Source organism: Cebus imitator, unplaced genomic scaffold (genome assembly GCF_001604975.1).
Source record: "Cebus imitator isolate Cc_AM_T3 unplaced genomic scaffold, Cebus_imitator-1.0 Scaffold84, whole genome shotgun sequence".
Lineage (NCBI taxonomy): Eukaryota > Metazoa > Chordata > Mammalia > Primates > Cebidae > Cebus > Cebus imitator.
Window position 1 is genome coordinate 3,570,561 of NW_016107399.1, and position 23,325 is coordinate 3,593,885.

General features: G+C 44.8%; 1 long non-coding RNA gene across 1 annotated transcript; it reads left to right on the plus strand.

Annotated features, from left to right (window-relative positions):
* Positions 1 to 5,524: 5,524 nt before the first annotated feature.
* LOC119472075 lies at positions 5,525 to 19,970 on the plus strand. Its single transcript, XR_005201187.1, has 3 exons — positions 5,525 to 5,618; positions 13,350 to 13,463; positions 19,309 to 19,970. It is a non-coding gene; the product is annotated as an uncharacterized LOC119472075 (long non-coding RNA).
* Positions 19,971 to 23,325: the final 3,355 nt, after the last annotated feature.

The window sequence follows — 23,325 nt, forward strand, 5'->3', positions numbered from 1 at the left end:
ACTGACAGGACGTGGCACCCATGGTTTGAAGAGCCGACTTTGCTCCGCAGGTGGCCCAGAGCCAGTGAAGGGCTTTCTCGAAGCACATAGCACGCCATGGTCATGCCGTGGCAGCAAGTAGCCTGGTGTCACTCACCGAGATACATTTCCTCTCCCCACCCCCTCACCCATCATTCTTTAATTCAGCATTTTCTGGACAAAATCAGGCTTACTTTAAGACAGCGCTTAGGAAAACTGATGTTAAGTGGGAAAAAATAAGGGAAGGAGAGGGAAGTAAAGGTGAGGGAGAGATTAGAAAAAGAGAGTAGGAAGAGGATGGAGAAACTGGATAGAGTTAAAAAAACAGTGGGGAGGAAAAATGCTGTGAGGTTAAAGATTCCTGCCTCAGGGCCTTTGCATTTGCTGCCTCCTCTGGTAACTCTCTCTCCTCAGTGATCTCACTCCCTCAATTCACTTCAAACATCCTTGGTCTCCCTGCATAAAATCTGCCCCCTTTCATTACTTGCTAGTTGCTTCACCAGTTCTACTTTTCTTCATACCAATGATCACCACCTACTATATTACACATTTATTGGTTTGTCTTTCCTCAAAAGAATGCAAACTTCACCAGCACAGGAACTTTTTCAATGTCATCCCCTGCTGTATTTTAAGCATCTAGTGCAATGCCTGTTACATAGCAGGTATATTACTCAGAGTTCTCCAGAGAGACAGAATAAAGAGGCTACGGACAGACAGAAATACCTAAGAGGAGATGGATTAGGGGAATTGGCTCATGTGATTATGGAGGCTGACAGGGGGCTACTTCTACGCTAGAGATCCTGGGAAGCTGGTAGCATGACCTGGTCCAAATGTAAAGACCTCTGAACCAGGGAAGCCAAGGTTGTGACTCTCAATCCAAGGCCAAAAGCCCAAGAAACCAGGCGGAGGCCACTGGTGCAGGTCCTGACCTGACCTAAAGTCCAGGAAGCCTGGGGTTCTAATGTCCAAGGGTAGGAGAAGGGTGTGCCAGCGTCTTCTGAAGGGAGAGAAAAGAATTTGCCTTTCCTCTGCCTTTTTGTTCTATTCAGGCCCCTGTTGATTGGATGGCACCTGTGTACACTGAGGGCATGAGGGAATGCGTTCCCTTTCTGGGTCCAGGAGGGGGTGTAGTTTTAAGGGCAAGAATTTTCCAGTGCCATGCTCCCTTCCCATCGCTCTTCGTCCGGGAGATTTAACAGTTTATGTTTGAATTTCGCAGTTGTGGGAAGAAACTAAGAGTCAATCACTCCAGCGGAAGTTCTAAGGAACTCCTTTCATTGGCCAGAGGAACTTGGGGAGGTGGGAATGTCTCCCAGGATAAATTCCCCCGCTCCTTCACCCACACTGGATTTCCAGCTCTCTGGGATCCCCTCCCATGTAGTGGGAACTCTCTTTCCCCTCCTGGATTTCCCCTCTGAAACCCCCTTCCACACTCTTCGTGGAAGTCTTTCTCTTCTCCTTTTCTTCTCTTTTCTTAGCCTAAATAAACACCTTTCTGCAACACTTCTTGAGTCCAATATTTACTTTTACGAGCGTACAGTGCACCTGCAGTGGTCCCTTCTCTTATTCTTAAGAGAGCGGAGACCAAGAACCCACAGCATTCTCTTGGGGGAGCCGTGCCTCACCAACACCCCCCAAAAAAACCCGGTTACAGAGCTGGCGGGCAGACCTTCCTTCCTCAGTCCACCGACTCACATACCAGTCTCCTCTGGAAGGACCCTCATAGACACACTTAGAAACAATGCTCTACCAGGTCTCTAGGTGTTCCTTAATCTTGCCAAGTTTGACACCTAAAATTAATGATTACAGTAGGTGTTCAATAAACATTTGTTGAATAAATAAATGGGAGGTCCCGGGGCTCCTTCAGAAAAACAAAACAAAACAAAAAACCTCCTTCTTCCCCAGCCAGTCTCACAACGCCCTGGAAAGAATGATCATTTTTATTTCATATCTTTATTTCATGGAGAGAAATTGTTTTTATTCACATATAGTTTGAACCTTCCCCTCCTTTTTATAATTTTTTCCTGCCAACACCCTAACCTCCTACAGAGTGAGAGAGAAAGAGAGCAGGAGGACACGTGCCAGTTCATGTGCCATCAAAGGAATCGGGCTTTCTTTCATGGCAATGCCTTTGGAGCAAACCTGAAGCCTGTAAGGCAACGACAATGACAGTCTCTTTCCCACCTCCCAGAAGAGAATGAGAATAAATCTAGTGATAATGGGAAGAGTGTGATGTGAGGCAGAGCTAACATCACAGAGGTCCCAGGGAACGTTATTTTTCCCTCTTCTTTCTAAAGACACCATAAAAAGCTCCAGATTTTTCTTTCTGAGTGGTGACTGCTTTAAAGAATATAAAATCTGAGATACTGTGAACCTCCACGTGATTTCACCTCTGACAACTGATGTGAGGCACAGTGATGGGACTTCATGGTTGTTATATTTGACTTGCAGCCTTGGGAGGAGGGCAGTTGGAAAGGAGGACTGTCCTGAAGTAATGGTGGCCCCATTGGGGTTTGGGGCTTTGTGTCATAGTTTAAGCAATTCAGGCAGGCGAGGTTGAAGGAAGGGATGAAAAGGAATCACAGGAAAGGGAGGTGGAGGAGATGCAAAAGTGAGGAAGGGGGCGAGAAGAGACAAATGAGCCAAGCTCACCTGTTGCCCTGTCTGTGGGGACCAAGAAAATCTCCAGCTTAGGTTTGATCAGTTTAGGGCAATGACCCTCAAATCTTCACTTCCAGCAATCCTTAATCACTTGATAGAATTTTCTATCCAGCATACTTTATGTCGTATAATAAAGAACTTGTCTGGTCTTTTTCCCAGGTTCCTGGGACTCTCTCAACCCTCACCCCATGTGTCTCTTCATGTGGCTGGTCCTGACCTATATCCTTTCTCGTAAGTGTCTGTAATTGGAAGTAGACCCTTTCCTGAGTTCTGTGAGTCGTTGCAGTGAATTATCTAACCTGACTGGGTCATGGGAACCCCTGAATGTCTAGTTAGTCAGTCAGAAGTGTAGGTGGCCTGGAGACCCCTGAACCTGTGGCTGGTGTCTGAAGTTCCGGCCATCTTGAGGGGGGCTGTGCCCTTCATTTGTGGGGTGTATTACTCAGGATCCTCCAGAGAGACAGAGCCAGTGGGATAGGGGAAAGGTGATTTATTAGGGGGAGTGGCTTACACAATCATGGAGGTGGAGAAGTCCCACAATAGCTCTCTGTGAGCTGGAGAACCAGAGAAACCAGCAACATAGTTCAAAGCTGGTAGCATGAGGTTCAGTTCAAGTCTGGAAGCCTCAGAACCAGGGAAGCAGACAGTGCAGGCCCCCATCTGAGGCTGCAGACCTGACTGCTCCCAGAAGGCTACTGGTGTAAGTCTCAGAGTCCAAAAGCAGAAAAGCCTGAGTCTTACGTCCAAAGTCAGGAGGAAGAAAAGCATGTCATCCTAGAAGAGAGAGAGAGAATGAGAGAGAATGGTGGGGATGGGGGAACAAGCCCCCTTCTTCTCCCTGCTTGTGCCAGCCAGGGCTCCTGCCGATGGGATGGTGCCTGACCCTTGAGGGCAGATCTTCCTCTCTCAGTGCACTGACTCACACCCTCACAGGCACACCCAGAAACAATGCTTCATCAGTTGTCTAAGCAGTCCTGAATCCAGTTAAACTGACACGTAAAATTAGCCATCACATGAGATCTGCACTAACTCTGGGTGGTTAATGCCACAATTTAATTGCAGTCCCCCAGTGGGTGTTAGTATTCTACTTATTCAATTTAGCAAAAATGTCAATTCCTTGGTGAAGCTTTCCTTGACTTCCCCAGAAATAGTTGCTCCCTTTCTCTCCTTTTATTCTATTAATACCTCTATGGTAGCACACACCATATTTTTGCACACACATAATTTTTCTGTTGAGAGGTCTGTTTCCCCTATTATCTGGGCCCTTTGCAGTCAGGGCCTCCTAGCTGTGTGCAGCCTAGGGACATAGTGCCCTGTGTCCCAGCCACTCTAGCAGTGGCTAAAAGCGGCCAAGGTACAGCTCAAGCCACTGCTTCAGAGGGTGTGAGCCCCAAGCTTTGGCAGCTTCCACATAATGTTGGGCCTGTGGGCACACAGAAGTCAAGAATTGAGGTTTGAGAACTTCTGCCTAGATTTCAGAAGATATATGGAAATGCCTGGATATCCAGGGAGAAGTTTGCTGCAGAGGCAGGGCCCCCATGGAGAACCTCTGCTAGGGCAGTGCAGAAGGGAAATGTGGGGTCAAGCCCCCACACAGAGTCCCCACTGGAGCACTGCCTAGTGGAGCAGTGAGAAGAGGACCACCGTCCTGCGGATCCCAGAATGGTAGATCCACTGACAGCGTGCACCATGCACCTGGAAAAGCCACAGACATTCAATGCCAGCCATGAAAGCAGCCAGGAGTGGGGCTGTACCCTCCAAAGCCACAGGGGTGAGCTGCCCAAAGCCATGGGGGCCTACCTCTTCCATAAATGTGACCTGGATGTGAGACATGGAGTTGATGGAGATTGTTTCAGAGCTTTAAGATTTAGTTAATGCCTCACTGGATTTTGGACTTGTATAGGGCCTGTAGCCCCTTTGTTTTGGCCAATTTCTTTCATTTGGAACAGCTGTATTTATCCACTGCCTATACCTGCATTGTATCTATGAAGTACCTAACTTGTTTTTGATTTTACAGGCTCATAAGTGGAAGGGACTTGCCTTGTCGCAGATGAAACTTTGAACTTGGACTTTTGAGTTAATGCTAAAATAAGTTAAGACTTTGGGAGACTGTTGGGAAGGCATGATTGATTTTGAAATGTGAGGACATGATATTTGGGAGGGGATAGGGGTGGAATGATATGGTTTGGCTGTGTCCCCACCCATATCTCAACTTTGAATTGTAACTCCCATAATTCCCACGTTTTGTGGAAGAGTCCTGGTAGGAGGTAACTGAGTCATGGGGGCAGGTTTTTCCTGTGCTGTTCTCATGATAGAGAATAAGTCTCACAAGATCAGATGGTTTTGTAAAAGGGCAGTTCCCCTGCACATGTTCTCTTGCCTGTTGCCAGCCATGTGAAACTGAGTCCATTAAACATCTTATTCTTTATAAATTCCCCAGTCTTGGACATGTCTTTATTAGCAGCGTCAGAGCAGACTAACACAAAACACAACAAGGAGGTCCAATGAGAGGGAAACTCCCCAGGGAGAGGTGGTGGCTTCTTCACGTATCTCAGCATGTATTTGGGGGCTGGAACCAGATAGGAAGATATGATGAATGGTCTTAAGGAAATTGTCCAGGCCCTGTCCACAGAACAGAAGCTAGAGCTATCCTGGAGAAAACGTCAAATTTGTAGGGGAAATTGACAAACTGTTATTTTGTTTGTAATCATCAGCACTGCAATTCAGTTTGGTTGTGCTTCACATCCAGCCCAAGCTTTCCTAAATCCCCTGTCACGTTCTATCCCATCTTAGCCCATGCCCTCAGCAGGGCTTCCCCAGTGCTCTCTGACTCACTTTCCTCGGAGAAGCAGCAGTAGCAGATAGCTTTCTGTGTCCTTCACTGGCTGCAAGGTGTGACAAGGAGAAAGGTTATGTTCCAGAAGCCTTTGCAGCTTCAGGTAAGATTAGAATGGTCTCTGGAAAGGGACAAGTTCCAGAGAAGGTACAGACTGAGAAATTAGGAGTGGGGGCTTTTATAAACTGTGCCTCAACTTCATGAAAGAATGAGGGAGAGAGAGCTCAGGGGCTGACTCCATAGGGAAGGCTGGTTTGGGGGATGACTAATGCAATTACCCATTTGGAATTTAGCTTAGGAGATGAAAAGAAATAGACCAGAGGTGACAGGTTTAAAAATTCTGTGGTTTTTTCTTTGTTTGTTTGCTCCCAATCCTCTCCTAGTCCAGTGGTGGGAGAGGAGCTGGGATAAGGAGAGTGGAGAGAAAGAGAAAGGAAGGAGAAATAAAAAGAGACTTGAAAAAGAAAGGGAGTCCTAATGCGGGGATGACCAGTAAAAAGTAAATAAATAAATACAACCTTAAAAGAAAGGGGTATGTGAGGACACCAAGGAGTGTGGCTAATGTGATTAACCCTGGCCTAAGGACAAGATGGGATATTAATTTTGATCTCCCAGATTTAGGATTGCCATGAAAATACTTGGTTGAGAGGCAGGGGCTAGACAGTGGGGAATGGAAGGCAAGTGTCTGATTCCAGAGGAAAGCAGAGTGTTAGCAAGGTAGGAGGAGAATAGCTCTCACCTGAGAGATCATAGGCTTGGGAGGGCCTAACGCAAGATCAGGGAGAAGAAACCACCAAAAAATTGGTCTAACCAGCTAACAAGTCACTGCTATGGGGTGGCTCTGAGCTGTGCTGTGTCTCCCTCCTTCCCTGGCCATGGCCCCACCCTCCCCATGTGGTTGGACATTCTCACCACCAGGACGTCAGGAGGTATACAGTTTAATTCAGTCTCTTCGACCAACTAGTTCTGTGGCTCCTGCTTAATCTCCAGAAGCTTCGTTTGAATATTCCTTTCAGGGAAAGCATGCCAGCTGGCGCCATGGTGGGGAGTATTTTTTCAGATCCTAAAAGACTGAGAAACTTGTCACAGCCAAAAGGAGCATAAGTAGACATGACAACTGAGTAGATTGTGGTAAACTGGATGGGATTCTGGGACAAAAAAAGGGGCATTAGGGGGCAACAGAAAATCTGAATGAAGTGCAGACCTCAGTTAATAAAAATGTGCCAAAATTGGTTCATTGATTGGGACAAACGTACCATCCCTAATGTTAGATACCAATAATAGGGGATGCTTGGTGTGGGGTGTATGGGAACTCTCTGTGCTATCTTTACAATTTTTCTGGTAATCTAAAAATACTCTTAAATAAAAAGTTTATTAAAAACCTGTGAGTTACATATAGTGTGGACTCAAAGATGAGGACAAGGCCTCTGGAAGGGCCACATTTAAGATACCTCTTTGTGAGTGTGTGCACGTGCATATATAAACAGATAAATTTTCTATGATGAACCTGCAACACTTTTGTAATGAAACACTAATTTAAAATAAGTTGCCTCTTATACACTATTTGGAAGAAGAAAGAAGGTAAAGCAGCCATTTCAATGAGTATGTTTATGAGTTCGTTTATTGAATCTTTTATTTAACAACATGTACTAAGCTTGCATATAACTGGACCAGGGGTTCTATGGCAAGAATGAGACAAGCAGAGCCTGAGTTTACAGGTGAGACGCAGCTGGTGGCCTAGTGGAGAGCTGGCACACAAGCCGGCAGTAGGGTGAGCAGGCCTGGAATGCAGTGACGACACAGAGGAGGGAGCGCCTGGCTCTGCCAGGGGTCAGCCAAGGCTCAACAGCGCTTACGCTTTAAGACAAGAAAACAGCATGGAGTTGAGCGCTTAAGCTCTGGAGCTGGGCAAGTTCTCTCAAAGCCTCATCGAGCTATTCTGAGGATTAAATTAAAACACTAAGAAGCACAGAATAAGCTAGTTCCTGATATAGTAAGGGGTTATTATGTGCCAAGAACTGTTGTAAGTACTTTACATCTGTTAAACTCATCTAATCCTCTTATCCAATCTATCAGGGAGACACTATCATTACCCCTCATTCTAGAGATGAGGGAGCTGAGGCACCGAGGAGATCATAATCTGTCCATGGTACCAGCTAGTTAATGGTGGGACCAGGGCAGAGCCCAGGCAGTCCAGCTGCAGAGTCTGTATACCATACTCTCATGCCAGCCACATCCTTCAGTGACTAACACAACAATCATTTTGAAGGATGAGTAAAGGCCACGAGGCAGGTGAGGTGATGAAAGCTGTCATAATCTTACAATTTAACAGCCTAGACCTCAGGGGAGTTCTCACTGTGATGTAGATTTGAGGTCTCAGCACATGGTGGAAGGTGAGGCCTCTGAGCTGATGAAATGGCCCAGGAGAGCACCCTGTCCAGTGCCAGCACAGGACATCTGGAGCTCTGAACAGAGCTCAGTAGCAACTGTTTTAGTTCAGGTTGCTGTAACAAAATGCCACGGACTGGATGGTTTAAAAAACATATATATTTCTCACGGATCTGGAGGCTGTGAAGTCCAGGCTGTGAAGGGGCTGGCAGATCCAGTGTCTGATGGGGGCTCTCTTCCTGGTTTGCAGATGGCCATCTTCTTGAGAGCAGAGAGAGGAAGCAAACTCTTGGGTTTCTTCTTATAAGGGCACTAATCCTTCACATGAGGTCTCCACACTTATAACCTAATTACCTCCAGTTCCTACCACCTAACACCATCACAATGGGGATTAGATTTCAACATATGTATTCTGGGGAGACAAAATCATACAATCCATAATATTCTGCCCATGGCTCCCCAAACTTCATGTTCTTCTTATGTGCAAAATACATGCACTGCATTCCAACAATCCCAAAAGTCTTAACTGGTTGCAGCATCAACTCTAAAGTCCAAAGTCTCATTGAAATATTATCTAAATCAGGTGCAATTCATCCTGAGGCAAAATTCCTCTGCATCTGTGAACCTGTGAAACAAAACAAGTTATGCGCTTCAAAAGTGCAGTATGGTTGGATAGACAGTCCCATTCCAGAAGGGAGAAGTTGGAGAGAAGGAAGAGGTGATGGGGACTCAGTAAGTCCAAAATCTAGCAAGGCAGATCCCATGAGGTCTTAAGGCCTGAGAATAATACTCTTTGGCTTGACGATCTGTCCGACAAAGCTCTGTGAGGCACTGTTGTCATGGTTTCTTTTGAAGGCCCTCTGCCCTGTTGAAACCTAGGCAGTTGCCTGGTGTTCTGTGAATCAGCTTTGGAGGGCTTTCTTTCCATGTCCTTTCCTTCCCTTCCCTCCATTCTCCTCCCTCCCTCCGTTTTTTCCTTCCTCCCTTCCTTCCTTCTGGCCTGCATGCCTTCCTACCTTCCTTCCTTCTCTCTCTTCCTCCCTTCCTCCCTCCCCCTCTCCCTTGTTTCTTCCTGTTTTCTCTGTTTCTTTTTGTCTCAGCTGGCAGTGTTTCTGCTGGTATAATCTCACCTCTATTCCTAATGTTTTTTGAGGGAGCTGATTTCCACATGCTCAGGTATTTGTTACAGCAGCACCCCGCTTCTCCGTACCAAGTCCATGCTTCACACCTGCACTAATCTCCTTATCAAAGGGTCAGTCTGCCTCCTCCTCAGTGTTTTCTTCTGAACACACTGTCTCAATTTCGTGTTACAAAAAGGCCGAGAATTTTCCAAATCTTTAAGTTGTAGTTCCTATTTGCTTAACAATTCTGTCTTTAAATCATTTCTTTCCTCTTGCATTTTACCACAAGCAGTCAGGAGACACCATGCCTCTCCTTCAACATTTTACTTCAAAATCTGCTCAGCTAAATATCCAGAATCATTGCTTGCAAGTTCTACCTTCTACAAAACACTAGAATTTGAATGCAATTCAGCCAAGCTCTTTGCTACTCTATAACAAAGATGGCCTTTTCTTTATTGTCCTATGTGTTCCTTATTTCCACCTGAGACCTCATCAGAATGGTCTTTACCATCCATAGTTCAACCAATATTATGCTCATGATAACGTACGTATTCTCCAAAAAATACAATTTCTCTACAGGTCTTCTCTTCTCCTTGTGAGCCCTCAAAGACCTCCCTTTAGCTGTCCCTTTGCAGCAATACTGGGTTTTTCTAGCATGTACCTCAAGTCTTCCAGCCTCTACCCATTACCCAGTTCCACGGCCATTTCCACATGTTCAGGTATTTGTCATAGCAGCACCCCACTTCTCAGTACCAATTTCTGTCTTATTCAGTTTGGGCTACTATAACAATTTGCTATAGAATGGGTGGCTTAAACAATAAACATTGCTTTCTCATAGTTCTAGAGGCTGAGAAGTCCAAGGTCAAGGTGCTGGCAGATCCAATGTCTGGTGAGGGCCCAAGAAGGGCTTGGGTTGTAGATGGCCACCTTCCCTTGTATCCTCAGATGATGGACAGCAGAGTGAGATCAAGCTCTCTCACGTCTCTTCTTAGAAGAGGGCTCCTCCTTCGTGACCTAATTACCTCCTAAAGACTCTGCATTCTAATACCATCACACTGGAGGTTAGGATTTCAACAGGAATTTGGACAGGGACACACATGTGCAGTCCATAACAGGAACCATCTATTATAATTTGTTTCCGAGGAAAGGGACAGAAACCTATCACTTTTGAGTGACTATGATGTGCCAGGCCTTGTGCAAAACCTCAATGGCAGGTCAGATGATACTTGATGTACAGATAAGTAACCTGCAGCTCTGAGAGTTGAAGTGAGTTTCCCAGTTGTACAGCTGGTCAACGTGAGAACCAGAAAATCCCAAGGCTGTGTGTGCTCTTTTTTCTACACTGCACCCATCACAGTTGAGCCAGGCCGTTAGAGCAGCCCTCTGCAGGCAGCATCTGAGAGGAGACGTGGTCCTGGTGAACACACATGAGGGATCCTTCCAGTAAGGGCCTAGCTGCTGGAACTGTAAAGCACGGTGGGCCCTGGCCCCTCCCTGACCATCAGGCCCCGGTCATTTGTATCGCCTTCCATGGTGTTGGCCCAGGCTCCAGCCCTGCAGGGATGGTCTCTGGGTAATTTCTGAGATTTCAGGTCACTTTTCTTTTTTCTTTTTTTGTTGTTGTTCTTATTGATATTCTGAGTTTTCTTCGGTGAATATAATAGAAATAATAAGTAAAGAAAGATCCTGCTCCTTTAGAAAGCAGACGAACATGTAAACTGGTAACTATTGCACAAGATGGAGTCAAACACAGAAAGCAGAGGACTGTCTCAGTTCAAAGAGGAAAGTGATTTATTCTGCCTGTAGAAATCAAAGATTCAAGGAGGAGGTGACTGTTCTGGGCATTAAAAAATGAATAGAGCCGGGCGCGGTGGCTCAAGCCTGTAATCCCAGCACTTTGGGAGGCCGAGGCGGGTGGATCACAAGGTCAAGAGATCGAGACCATCCTGGCCAACATGGTGAAACCCTGTCTCTACTAAAATACAAAAATTAGCTGGGCGTGGTGGTGTGTGCCTATAGTCCCAGCTACTTGGGAGGCTGAGGCAGGAGAATTGCTTGAACCCAGGAGGCGGAGGTTGCGGTGAGCTGAGATCACGCCATTGCACTCCAGCCTGGCGCCTGGCAACAGAGTGAGACTCTGTCTCAAAAAAAAAAAAAAAAAAAAAATGAATAGGATTTTGATACATAAAAAGTCTCCTCGGCGGAAAGAATTGACTTGAACTAACGCCCAGAGTCATGCTAGGGTATGACACGTCAGAAAGCAAAAGTTTGTAGAGGGTGACTGAGGTAGCCAGCGCCAACTATGGCCCCAGGAACCCTTACCTCCCAGTATTTGCATGTTTCTATACTCCTCTCCCACACAGTATCAGGGCTGGTCTGTGCAACCAGTGGAACACAGTAGAAGGGATGGTGTGCCACTTCTGAAATAAGCTATAGAGGAGGCTGCAGCTTCCATCTTGGTCACTGTCTCATATGCGTTTTCTGTCTTGGATCACTCACCCTATGAAGAGACCCACATATTGAGGAACTGAGGTTTCAGCAGCATATGAGTGACCTTGGAAATGGATCCTCCATCACCTTCAGACAACTGCAGCCCTGGATCACAGCTTCACCACAACCTTGGGAGTGACCCTCAGCCAGAACCTCCCAGCCGAGCTGTTCTCAAGAGCCCAGAAGTCATGCGAGATGATAAATGTTTATTGTTTTAAACTGCTAAATTCAGGGTAATAGGTTATGCAGCAAGAGGTAACTAAGATAAATACAGCGAAAGCTAAAGCTGAAGAGAAATTTGAAGCCAAATCATAATCAGCCTTGAATGCCCTGTCAAGAAATGCAGACTGACCTGTCAGCAATAGGAAACCTGTTAAAGATGATCAAGGACCAAAGCATTGAAACATGCATTAAACAGGATCCCTGAAGGCTGTGTGAGGGAGGAAATGGGGACCGTCGAGAGGCTCAAACAGCAGGCTAGGTGAGACAGAATAAGGGTCTGGCCGGTTGCAGTAGCTCAGACCTGTAATCTCAGCATTCCGGGAGGCCAAGGCAGGCAGATTGCTTCATCTCATGAGTTCTAGACCAGCCTAGGCAACATGGCAAAACCCTGTCTCTACAAAAAATACAAAAAGTAGGCTGGTGTGGTGGTGTGCGCCTACAGTCCCAGTTACCTGGAAGGCTGAGGTGGGAGGATGGCTTGAGCCTGGGGGGGTGGAGGTTGCAGTGAGCCGAGATTGCGCCACTGCATTCCAGCCTGAGTGATAGAGCCAGACTTTGTCTCAAAACAAGAAACCCACAAAAAGCAAGGGTCTAGACTGAGCAGTGCCAAAGGGGAGAGAGAGAAGGTGGCAGTTAGTAGATATGCTAGAGGTAGAACTTCTGGTATTTGTTTACCAGTTGAATTGGGGTCTGAGAGGTTGGGGGAAGTGTCAGACTCTGAATTGTGCAAAACAGACTCTCACTCAAATGCACCGAACAAGGGGAATGAGGACAGAGGAAAAGCTGTAAGCCAGGCCCTCTGCAAGCACTGTTCAGGCGCTGGAAGAAGCGTTATTAGGAGGTCGCCTTGCCATCCCTCAGCGGCAGCACGCCATTGGTCTTCTATCTGCCACTGCTCTGTAGCTTGCTACTCAGGACTTCTTTTGTCTCACAACCTGCTTCCCCTAAGCTTTTGCAGCCTTGTGGCACATGATTTGATATCTGCCTCTCATCTTTCCTCTATGTGCCTTTTAACTTCTACTCCCCACTGGCGAATCGACTCGCTCTCTGAATCTCTAGTTGGAACTTTGAGAGGGAAGGTCTTGACAATTCAGTTTAGATCCATTGTCTCTGTGAGGTAACAGTCTCAGTAATTTGGCTGCCGGTGCTTCGAGTCCAATTAGTGGTGGACAGGGAGGCAAGGTCACCTTGTCTGAGCGGGGCACGCTGGCTAGAAGAAATGCTTTGGGGACGGGGTGCAGGCATGATAGGCTTTTTGAGGCTGAGCCTACATGGAACCTGTCAGAGAGGACTGCAAAGTTTCTAGCCTGTAAGAGAGGTTAAGGGAAATGGGCAACGAAGGATGAGAAGCCAGTTGGCTTGGTGGATGGAGAGGTTTGAGGTACATGTAGGAGAGAAAGACATACATGGAGGGAGATATCCAGACGAAGCTGCAAATTCAGGCCCGGAATTCGAGAGAAGTGAGCCCTGGGGAAGACTTAGAGAAGAGCACCAGAATGATCACAGAAGTTACAAGAATGAGGTGCCCTGGACAGGGGCAGATAAAATTCAGTCACCTCTGGGGATAGGAGGGCAAAGAAATAACTGGACTGATTCTTTGTCTTTCTCCACAGAAGGCCAGATAACTTCCAAAATTACCCAAGGATTCATCATATCAAGGGACAAACAGCTTCCTGCTGCTTCTCTCCGTGTCCTCTCAGGGCGATAGTGTCTGGCCCTCTCTCAAGGTAACCAAACTCTGGGGGCCTGAATCTGACAATGCCCATTGCACCTCACAGATCAGCTCTAGACAATGCTCACATATGTTCCCCCCGTATAGCGTCTCTCAGTTATACTTGAGTAAAGCACATGTACTTTTCCCCTGCTTCGTATCTCTCAGTTGTACTTGCACAACACTCACATACTTTTCCTGTTTCGTATCTCTCGGTGGTACTTGAGTAATGCTCATATACCTTTCCCGTTTCCTATCTCTCTGTGATACTTGAGTAATACTCATATACTTTTCCCTGTTGTCGTGTATCCCTTAATTAGAAAACTGCCACACATGGTGTTCCAGGCTACTCTCTCAAGAGATTTTGTAAGCAATGAGTCCTAAGCTGGGAAGAGACACACAACTTTGCAAATGAGTTTGAACTCTTTTCTCCTCCCTTCCGCCAGGTGGTTCCTTTCCTGACAGAATATAATTAACAATAAACTCGATAAAATCTGGATTTTTTTCTAACTCATCCAAAAACTGTTACCCAGTATGTGGAATACCTATTAGCAGTCAGTGAGCAATACCCATTTTCCATTTGGAAGGCACTTTTATTTTCTGGTCTCAGCAGCCCAGGAAGAATGATTGTTGGTAGTCGTGGGCCTAGTTTAAGAACAGAACCACGATTCATACCTATTTAAAGTTTAATATCCCCTATATAGATGTTCAAGAGAAAGGTCAATACATAATCTTGGTACACATTCTTAGACAATTATTATAACAAAATAACCACCTGAAAATGAAATTTTTGCAAATTATAAAATAGTTGCTTGATTTTTCACAAGAAAATTGTACAAATTGTTTTTAAGGGTATTTTAAATCTAATTTTGTGTTAATTTAGCTTGTACTAAGCAAGTAACATAGATAGAAATGCTTCTAACATATTTGAAAATTTGTTTCCCTCTATTTCCTATGTTTTCAATTTTCCTGTTTATCCTTTTTCCCTCTGCCTCTCTCCCTTCCCCTGGTTCTTTAGTTATTTCAGAGAATTTTGTAAAAGAATCTGAGACCATGGAAAAGATCTTAGAGTTTTTTGTTGTTGTTGTTTGTTTTTAAAAACAACCCTTGTTCATAAAAATCTCCTAGTATGCTTTTCCAAAACTGTAGACTCCTTGGCCCTACCTATGGAAAGTTTATTTTAGTAGGTCTATGATATGGCCAAGGAGTCTACTTTTTTTTTCTTTTTTTTTTTGAGACAGAGTCTCACTTTGTTGCCCAGCGTGATCTTGGCTCACTACAACCTTTGCCTCCTGGGTTCAAGCAATTCTCATGTCTCAGCCTGCCGAGTAAGTGGGTCTATAGGTGCATGCCACCAAGCCTAGCTAATTCTTTGTATTTTAGTGTAGGCGGGGTTTCACCATGTTGCCCAGGCTGGCCTCTAGCTCCTGAGCTCAGACAATACAATACTCCCACCTTAGCCTCCCAAAGTCCCAAAGTGCAGGATTACAGGTGTGAGCCACCACACCCAGCAAGTCTGTACTTTTAAAAACTTTCCAAGTAATTCTAAGAGGCACTCCCAGCTGAAAACCATAGCTCTTCGACATATGACAGAGATTCGGTTCATTGATTCACTTGCTCACTCAATGTGTATAGGGCACATCTGTGAATTAGGCACTATTCTAGGTGATTGAGATCAATCAGAAAACTAAGCTTACAAAAATTCTTGCCTTTGCAGAGCTTACACCATAGCATCTCTTAAAAGAAAACAAAATAAAAAAAAAACCCCATCCAGACCTCTGCACTGTCCACCAACTCAGACTACACCCATAAACTCTGTTGTCTATCTTGCACAAAATGTTTGTGGCGTGGTCATAGAAGGCTTATCTCTGCCCATATAAAATATGGAAGGATAAGAGCATGAATCCTAAGAGTGAAACCAATGGCAGGTATACACGAGCCGTCATCAAACCATTTCCTCCCTCCCCATACTGTCTTCTTGGAGAGTTTGCCCTCACTTCCCTCTCAGAATTTCTGCTCCCATGGTTTTGCTTAGTAGGTCCTGAGCTATATGCATCCTATCATGGCTGAGCTGATTGAACCAGGGGCAGATACATGATCATGCTGGTTAGTCTAATTTTTTTCTGTGGAGTTTAGAATATACACTCAGAAAATTCAGTAGGGTTGCTAATTAAAATGCTTGCAAGGGTCTAGCAGGTAACATAATGAGTGATACTTACCAGGTATAAGGAAACCAATAAGACACTGTTACGGTAGACAGCATCTGATCCATGACCTTGGGGTCTGGGATCCTGCTATGAACTGGATGTTTGTGTTCCCTGGCTTAGTTCATTTTGTGCGGCTATAACAGAATACCACAGACTGGGTGATTTATAAAAAGTAGTTTATTTGGCTCATGGTTCTGGAGGCTGGGAAGTCCAGATGGTGCTGGCATCTGGTGAGGGCCTTTGTAGTGCATTATCCCATGGTGAAGGGCAGAAGGCAGAAGGGCAGACAAGCATGCAAGACAAAGAGAGGATGGGGGCCAGAATGTATCCTTTTATCAGGAACCCATTCCCACAATAACTAACTGCTCCTGTGATAATGACATTAATTCATTCCGAATCACCTCTTAATACTGTTATACTGGCAATTTAATTTCCACATGAGATTTTGAGACCATAGTACCTGCCATAATTCATATGTCGAAATCCTAACCCATAATGTGATGGTATTTGGAGATGGGCCTTTAGGAGGTAATTAGCTCATAAGTGTAGAGACCTCGTGATAGAATTAGTGCCCTTGTTAGAAGAGACATGAGAGAAATTCCTTCCTCTCTCTATTCTTTGGCATGTGAGAGAACCAGAAAGACAGCCCTCACCAGAAACCAACCATGCTGGCACCCTGGTCTCAGACATCCCAGCCTCCAGAATTGTGATAAATAAATGTTTCTTGTTTGCACCACCCAGTCTGTGGTATTCTTGATGGAGAAGCCTGAGCTAAGACATATACAATAGAGATGGTGGCAAACTGGAGAGCACATGCTCTGTGCCAAGGAGGTGGCCATCATTCAACTCCAGCCAATTGTTGCCACATGTAATCCCAGTTTGCCAGATTTTCTGATATTTACAGAAGTCTAGAATTTATGTTTTCATATGAAATCTCGAAATAATTATTTTATATTTGAAAAAAATTTGTGTGGTTCAAAGCAAACACCATTGCAGGCCATGCCTGTTGTACCACACCAATGTGCATCCTCTGACTGCTCTAGCCAGTCTTTGTTGGAAACAAACACAAGAAAGTATGTCAAACCAGAGGCTGAGGATGCTGTGTTTGGTCCGCGTGTCCAGGAAAGCGGAGACACACACATTGCAGATATAAAATAAAAGGGTGGTAATGACAAAAGCAGAGATCAAAACACAACCAACCAACAAAAAAAATAAACTAAAAAGTGGTGGAAAGAGAGACCTGGATCCTGACAACATAGTTTTTATTCTAGTTTTTCTTTTTCTAGTCTATAGCTCTGGACCTTGGGTTCTATAAGATATCCTTGGTTCCTTATTTTATTTTATTATTCTTGAGACGGAGTCTTGCTCTGTCACCATGCTGGAGTGCAGTAGTGCGATCTCAGCTCACTGCCACCTCTACCTCCTGGGTTCAAGTGATTCTCCCATCTCAGCCTCCTGAGTAGCTGGGACTACAGAGCACACTACCACACCTGACTAATTTTTATATTTTTAGTAGAGACAGGATTTCACCACATTGGCTAGGATGGTCTCAATCTCCTGACCTCGTGATCCTCCCACCTTGACCTCCCAAAGTGCTGAGCCACTGCCCCCCGGCCCCTTGTTTTCTTATAATAAATCACCCTTTTTTTTGCTTAAACTTGTGTTACATACATACAGTCACTGGTAAAGGTTGTGGGTGTTTGTTTTCTTCTTCCTAGACAAAGGGTAGCATTATTACTAAGCATTAGCATAACTACTATTGACTCCTCTGTGTGTCAGTGGATTTGGTATATACCAGTAGCAACACATGGTCTTGGCATATGATTTTGATTTATTGAAATGAACTCATGTTCACCTAAACTAGTGGTTTCCAGACCTGGCTGTGCATCAGAATCATCTGGGGAGCCTTGGGGGGAAATATACATCCTCTGGATGACCCCAGACCTGGACAATCAGAGACTTCTCAGGTGGAGCCTGGAGACCACATTATAAGAACCCCAAGGGGTTCTGATGCAGCCAGCCCAGCACTTGTCTGGGCACAAGGGAACCAGCATGAGAGACCACCATCAGGGATGGACCATGCCTGAGTTAGGGTTGGCAGTGTCAGGGGGAATCAGTTGCTTGGCTGTTGAAAATGTACCTCTTTTTTACAAAGAACTTGAAAAATAAAGAAGAAAAATAGGATCTCAAGGAGATGGACCGGATTATCCTGTGTTATAGTCCAAAAGTTTCCCACCATGCCCCCATATCCTCTCTTGAATTGAGGTAGTAGGTTGGGAGCAAAAGACTCTGCAGCCTCTTGGTTAAATTCCATGTGGGAATTACAGCTGTCTAATTTCCTTCTATTACGCGGTGGTGAAAAATCAAGCAACTACTTTATAATTTGCAAAAATTTCATTTTCAGGTGATTATTTTGTTATAATTGTCTAAGAATGTATACCAAGATTATGTATTGACTTTTCTCTTGAACATTTGTATAGGGGATATTAAACTTTAAATAAGTATAAATAGATACTCAGGCTAAAAAAATTAATCTGCCCTAAGTTAGTCTGCTGCTGTTTGTACAAAGGCAAAAACTGCCTGCTTCTGCATGGGTGTCATCATGGCAGAGCACATTTTCAAATGATGCTGGTGAATCCACAATGTAGCACATGCTGATCACATGAGCCTCACAGCATGGCCTCTCACAGGTCACTGGCATTCTCAGCCAGTGATCAAAATCAAGTTATACAATACACTATGCAGTTTATTCTGAGCACAGCCCAGTGAAATGGTGAGGCTTCAATTTCATTAAAATAAATATGTAAGGACAACCAGTTCTGGAAGTTGGGAGTGTTTTACCTCACTTTCAGTAAACTTTGCCCCACATCCCTGAGGGTGGGTGAACTAGTGCTTAGACAAAACAGAAAGTTAACAAGATGCTGAGAACAGGAGTCTGTACCACAAGACCCCAAAATGAAATCCAAAGGTGGTGAGCAGGCAACAGATAGCAGAAACAGACTGGAGAGATGGCGGTGGCTACAGCAGTTTCTGCAGGTCAAAAACAATGACCCAGCACCTTAGGAATTAGCTTACTATCTGCCTCTTTTCTAACATTATTTGTACGTGTGAGCCAGCTAGACACCTATGCTCAGAAAAATACCCCTACAGGAAGATCCGTTATTTTTTCCCCCTGAGACAGAGTCTTGCTCTGTGACCCAGGCTGGAGTGCAGTGGTGCGATCTTGGCTCACTGCAGCCTCCAGCTCACTGCAACCTTCGCTTCCCAAGTTCAAGTGATTCTCCTGTCTCAGCCTCCCAAGTAGCTGGGATTACAGATGCACACCACCATACCCAGCTAATTTTTGTATTTTTAGTAGAGATGGGGGCTCAGCATGTTGGCCAGGCTGGGTTTGAACTCCTGACCTTGTGATCTGCCCCCTTTGGCCTCCCAAAGTGCTGGGATTACAGGCGTGAGCCTCCACACGCAGCCAGGAAGGTCTCTTGAAGCTTATCCAGCTCTAAGGGCTGCTGGTGGGCTTCCTGCCTCAGCCTCCCCCATCCTACCATTCTTCTTTCTAGGGGACTCATCTTACATTTCATGGGGTGAGGGTGAGATCCCCTTTTTTTGCATTATTTATTTTCTAACTTGAATTTTTTGCTTTCCTTTCCTTAGATCTGGGTTTTCCTCTATCTGGATTCTCCCAGGTCAGGTCAGATTTGGAGCTTGGACAACATATAAAGGTGCTTCTAAATTACTAGGAGGAACATTGTGAACATGGGAAGTCCTAAAATCCTCTCCCCAGAGATATGGTTTGGAAGAAAGGTCAACAATCTATGCGTGTCATAAGTACTGCAAGAAATTCTAGTGCCAGTGGTCCATGGGCCACCTTTGAGACCCCCCACCCCCCACCCCGGCCCAGAGCATCTCTTACTGCTGAACTCCCAGAAAACCTCCCTGGTCCTCTTTTGCTGGGCAACACAAGACAGCTCGGCAGGATTTAGGTTACATGACAAACATTTAGTGAGTGGCCCCACTTGGGCCAGGCAGTCATTCCTCTGGGACCCTGCTCCTCCTGCCTTTCCCTGCTCCTTCCTTTTCCCAATCCCCTATTATTGTTGCTTCTCACCTCTGGCTCCTTTGCTCTTGCTGCCTTCTTGAACTCTCTGAAGCCACTGAACCTCTGAGGCTGGGAGTCCTCTTCTCCTCTAAACTTCTCTTTCCTTAGCAGTGGGGACTCAGCCCCAGTAAGTGGGATCCTGGCTCTGATATGGGTTGGCTGTGTCACCACCCAAATCTCATCTTGAATTGTAACTCCCACAATTCCCATGTGTCATGGGAGGAACCCAGTGGGAGGTGATTGAGTTCAGGAGTTGGGTCTTTCCTGCACTGTTCTCGTGATAGTGAATATATGACACATGACCTGATGATTTTAGAAAACAGGAGTTGGCCAGAACAAGCTCTCTCTTTTCACCTGCCAACCTCCTTGCCTTTTACCTTCTGCCATGATTGTGAGGCCTCTCTAGTCACATGGAACTGTAAAACCAGTAAAACTCTTTCTTTTGTAAATTGCCCAGTATCGGATATGTCTTTATCAGCAGTGTGAAAATGGACTAATACAGGCTCCAAAACTTCAATCAAAAAGAAAGGAAGGTATGTGATTTGGCAGCCCAAGTAACTTCAGAGAATTAATGAATCTGACCCAAGAAGGAGTTTTGTATTTCTGAATTTTAAAAAATTTCTCTTTAAGTCTTACACTTTCTGAAAGCAATTCATTTGGAACATTGCTAGCATATGACTGATACCCTGTACTAGAGAAAGAAATATGAATACAAGTAAGAAAGTTAGCATGGAAAGTCCAGTATGTGTGCAACCAGATCAGAAAGGGATATTTGATGGAATATATATGAAAACAATGTTTAGAGAAAAACACAGCACTTCATGTTCATAGGGTTAATACTACTCAATAAACCAGTTAAAATTGGTGGGAGATTTCCTATATAGTTAAGTGCAAAAGCAAACTGCAGAACTAGATGCACATCTATATTCATATATATAGTTAGCATTTGTGTATTAATAAAAAAGCCTATGCCACTATGTATGTATGTACATATTTGCTTCCTTGTGCATAGTCTCTGGAAAGACATAAAAACCAGGTAATAACAGTTTTGCTTCTGGAGAAGGTAATTGGGTAGCTGAGAAAATTCCTTTTGAAAATATCATTTCGTAGCTTTTGCATGTTGTATTGTATGATTATTTTATCTATTCAACAAATTTAAAATTTAAAAACCACCCTCTTGGCCGGGTGCAGTGGCTCACACCTGTAATCCCAGCACTTTGGGAGGCCAAGGCAGGTGAATCACTTAAGGTTGGGAGTTCGCAACCAGCCTAACCAACATGGAGAAACTCCATCTCTACTAAAAATACAAAATTAGCTGGGCATGGTGGTGCATGCCTGTAATCCCAGCTACTTGGGAGGCTGAGACAGGAGAATCACTTGAACCCAGGAGGTGGAGGTTGCAGTAAGCTGAGATCGTGCCATTGCACTCCAGCCTGGGCAACAAGAGCAAAACTCCATCTCGAAAGAAAAAGAAAGAAAAAAAAAATCACCCTCTGCAAGTCCCTTCAGATTTTATTTTTCTAAATCTGTGTACAGCATTTTAAACAAATTCCTGGATTTGAACACTAAAGACGAAAATGGAATTATGGTAGTGAGGCCACAAAGGAGAGTCAGGAACAACCCGTGGGTATTAGGTTTAAAAACGTGGACAGAGTCTTTCTTGTCTGTGTGGATAATAGTTTTTGGTGATAGTTGAACACACTCCCACAGGGAGAATGTAAGGGATGTTGACTGGCACTCAGAGAGAATGCCAGGTGCTGGGCACTCCACATTCCAACAAAAGTTCCCAACACTTCCCTCAGGCTTACCAGTCTGGCTTTCCTATCCCCAGACATAATGCCAGCATCCTTCTCCCCAAGGCTGACAGGCAGTAGAGAGAGCTGGATGCACTGGGAGTGCAAACCAGAAGTCACCCTGTCCCATTGGTGATGGTAACCCCGTCAGCTCTACAGGCCAGGTGATCTCTTGGTCCCCACCTTGACTCCTCTCCTCTCACTGTCAGACCACAGGTACCACATCACATAACCTGTAACATCTCTGTTCTAGAAAGAAGAAACTGTGCCTTGTTCATCACTTTATCCCTCACGCCCAACATAGTGCCTGGCCATTGTGGTACTGACTGAAATGATTGTTGGATGAATGAACGAACAAGTGAATAAATGAATGAACAAATGGCATTAAGCTCTTTACTGTCCAAAGCTCCTAGCCAAAAGAGATGTTTTTCTCTAAGGTGATAAGTCTCCCAACATCCAGTGTATCCAGTGTTTGTTGACAGGGCCTCCCAGCCTTCACAGCACCTTGGTGAAATCAGAAAAGCGCATGCTCCAGGCAGTTGTACCCATAAGCCATAGCTTGGGGGCAGAACTGGCCTCTGAGAGAAGGTAAAAGTGCCTTTCTCTTGGAAGATAGCCTGGATTGCTGCATTCAGGTTACATTTCTAGCCTCAGCCACCCTGAAGCTGGGCATTTCTGTGCAGAACCCAAACCACAACCTTGAGCAGCTACAGAATTCCTTCCCTTTACCTCACTTCTGTTATGCCATCTCCATCTCCTCTTCTAGCCTGTCATTTACTCCCCCACATCTCTTCTCCATCTCCTTTACCTAAGTGGCCCCTCCCTGCCTATCTCTGCTGCATGTCTCTTACCCTCTTCCCTTTTCAATCTCTCATTGATATTTTTTGCCTTCCATATTTCCTGGCTGCTCATCCTCTCTTTCATCAGCACATACTGTGGTTCACACGTTTTCTCATTTTTCTCTCGTGGTACCATATTGAAAAAGAGTTTGTTGATTCCATTTAACAGAAAATAAACTAAGACTCAAGCAGTTTATATAACTTGATGAGATCACACAAGCCTTAAGGAGCAAAGTTAGCAATTTAATCCAAATCGAGGTGACTTCAAACACAAAGTTTTGACTTCTGCTTCTGGCTATAATTGAATAACAGGAACCAGATTTTATCCTTCTGCCTAAAACTGTAACAAAAAGAGGGATGAGATATATGGAACAGTTTCAAGACACTGGGCATCATGTAACAAAGGATAGTGATCATGTAGAGATAGAAAATAAAATTAATGAGCCCTACAATTACCCTAGTTTATTGCCTTGAGACATTTTCCAAGCTATGGCTCAGGGAGGGGGAAATGGGGCAGAGACTGGTGATCTCACTGAATTGAGGACACAGAACCTAAGAGTCTGGGGAGACCAAAGCAGCCTAAGTTGAGAGTACAGAATATGAGAGAGGAGAGAGGTGCACAGAAAGAGAATCTCAGAGCTCTGCAAAGAGAAAATACTGATCTGAATGCTGAACATGGGGAAGGAACCACCTTTAAGAATTAGAGGCACAGTGCCTGGATCTGACACAGGGCCAGAAATTGTGCCTAAATTGTGTTTTTTCAGTCAGATTTTAAACACTTAATTCATTTGACATTGGGTAGAGTACTCAGGAAGAAGGTTTTGCCTCAGTAGTATTGAGTATTTAGCCCTAGGATGAGCGCTGCCCTGGATCCAGCTAACAAATCATAAAAGCAAGACCAAAAGGATGAAACTATTTCCAAATAACTACATTCCTTCTT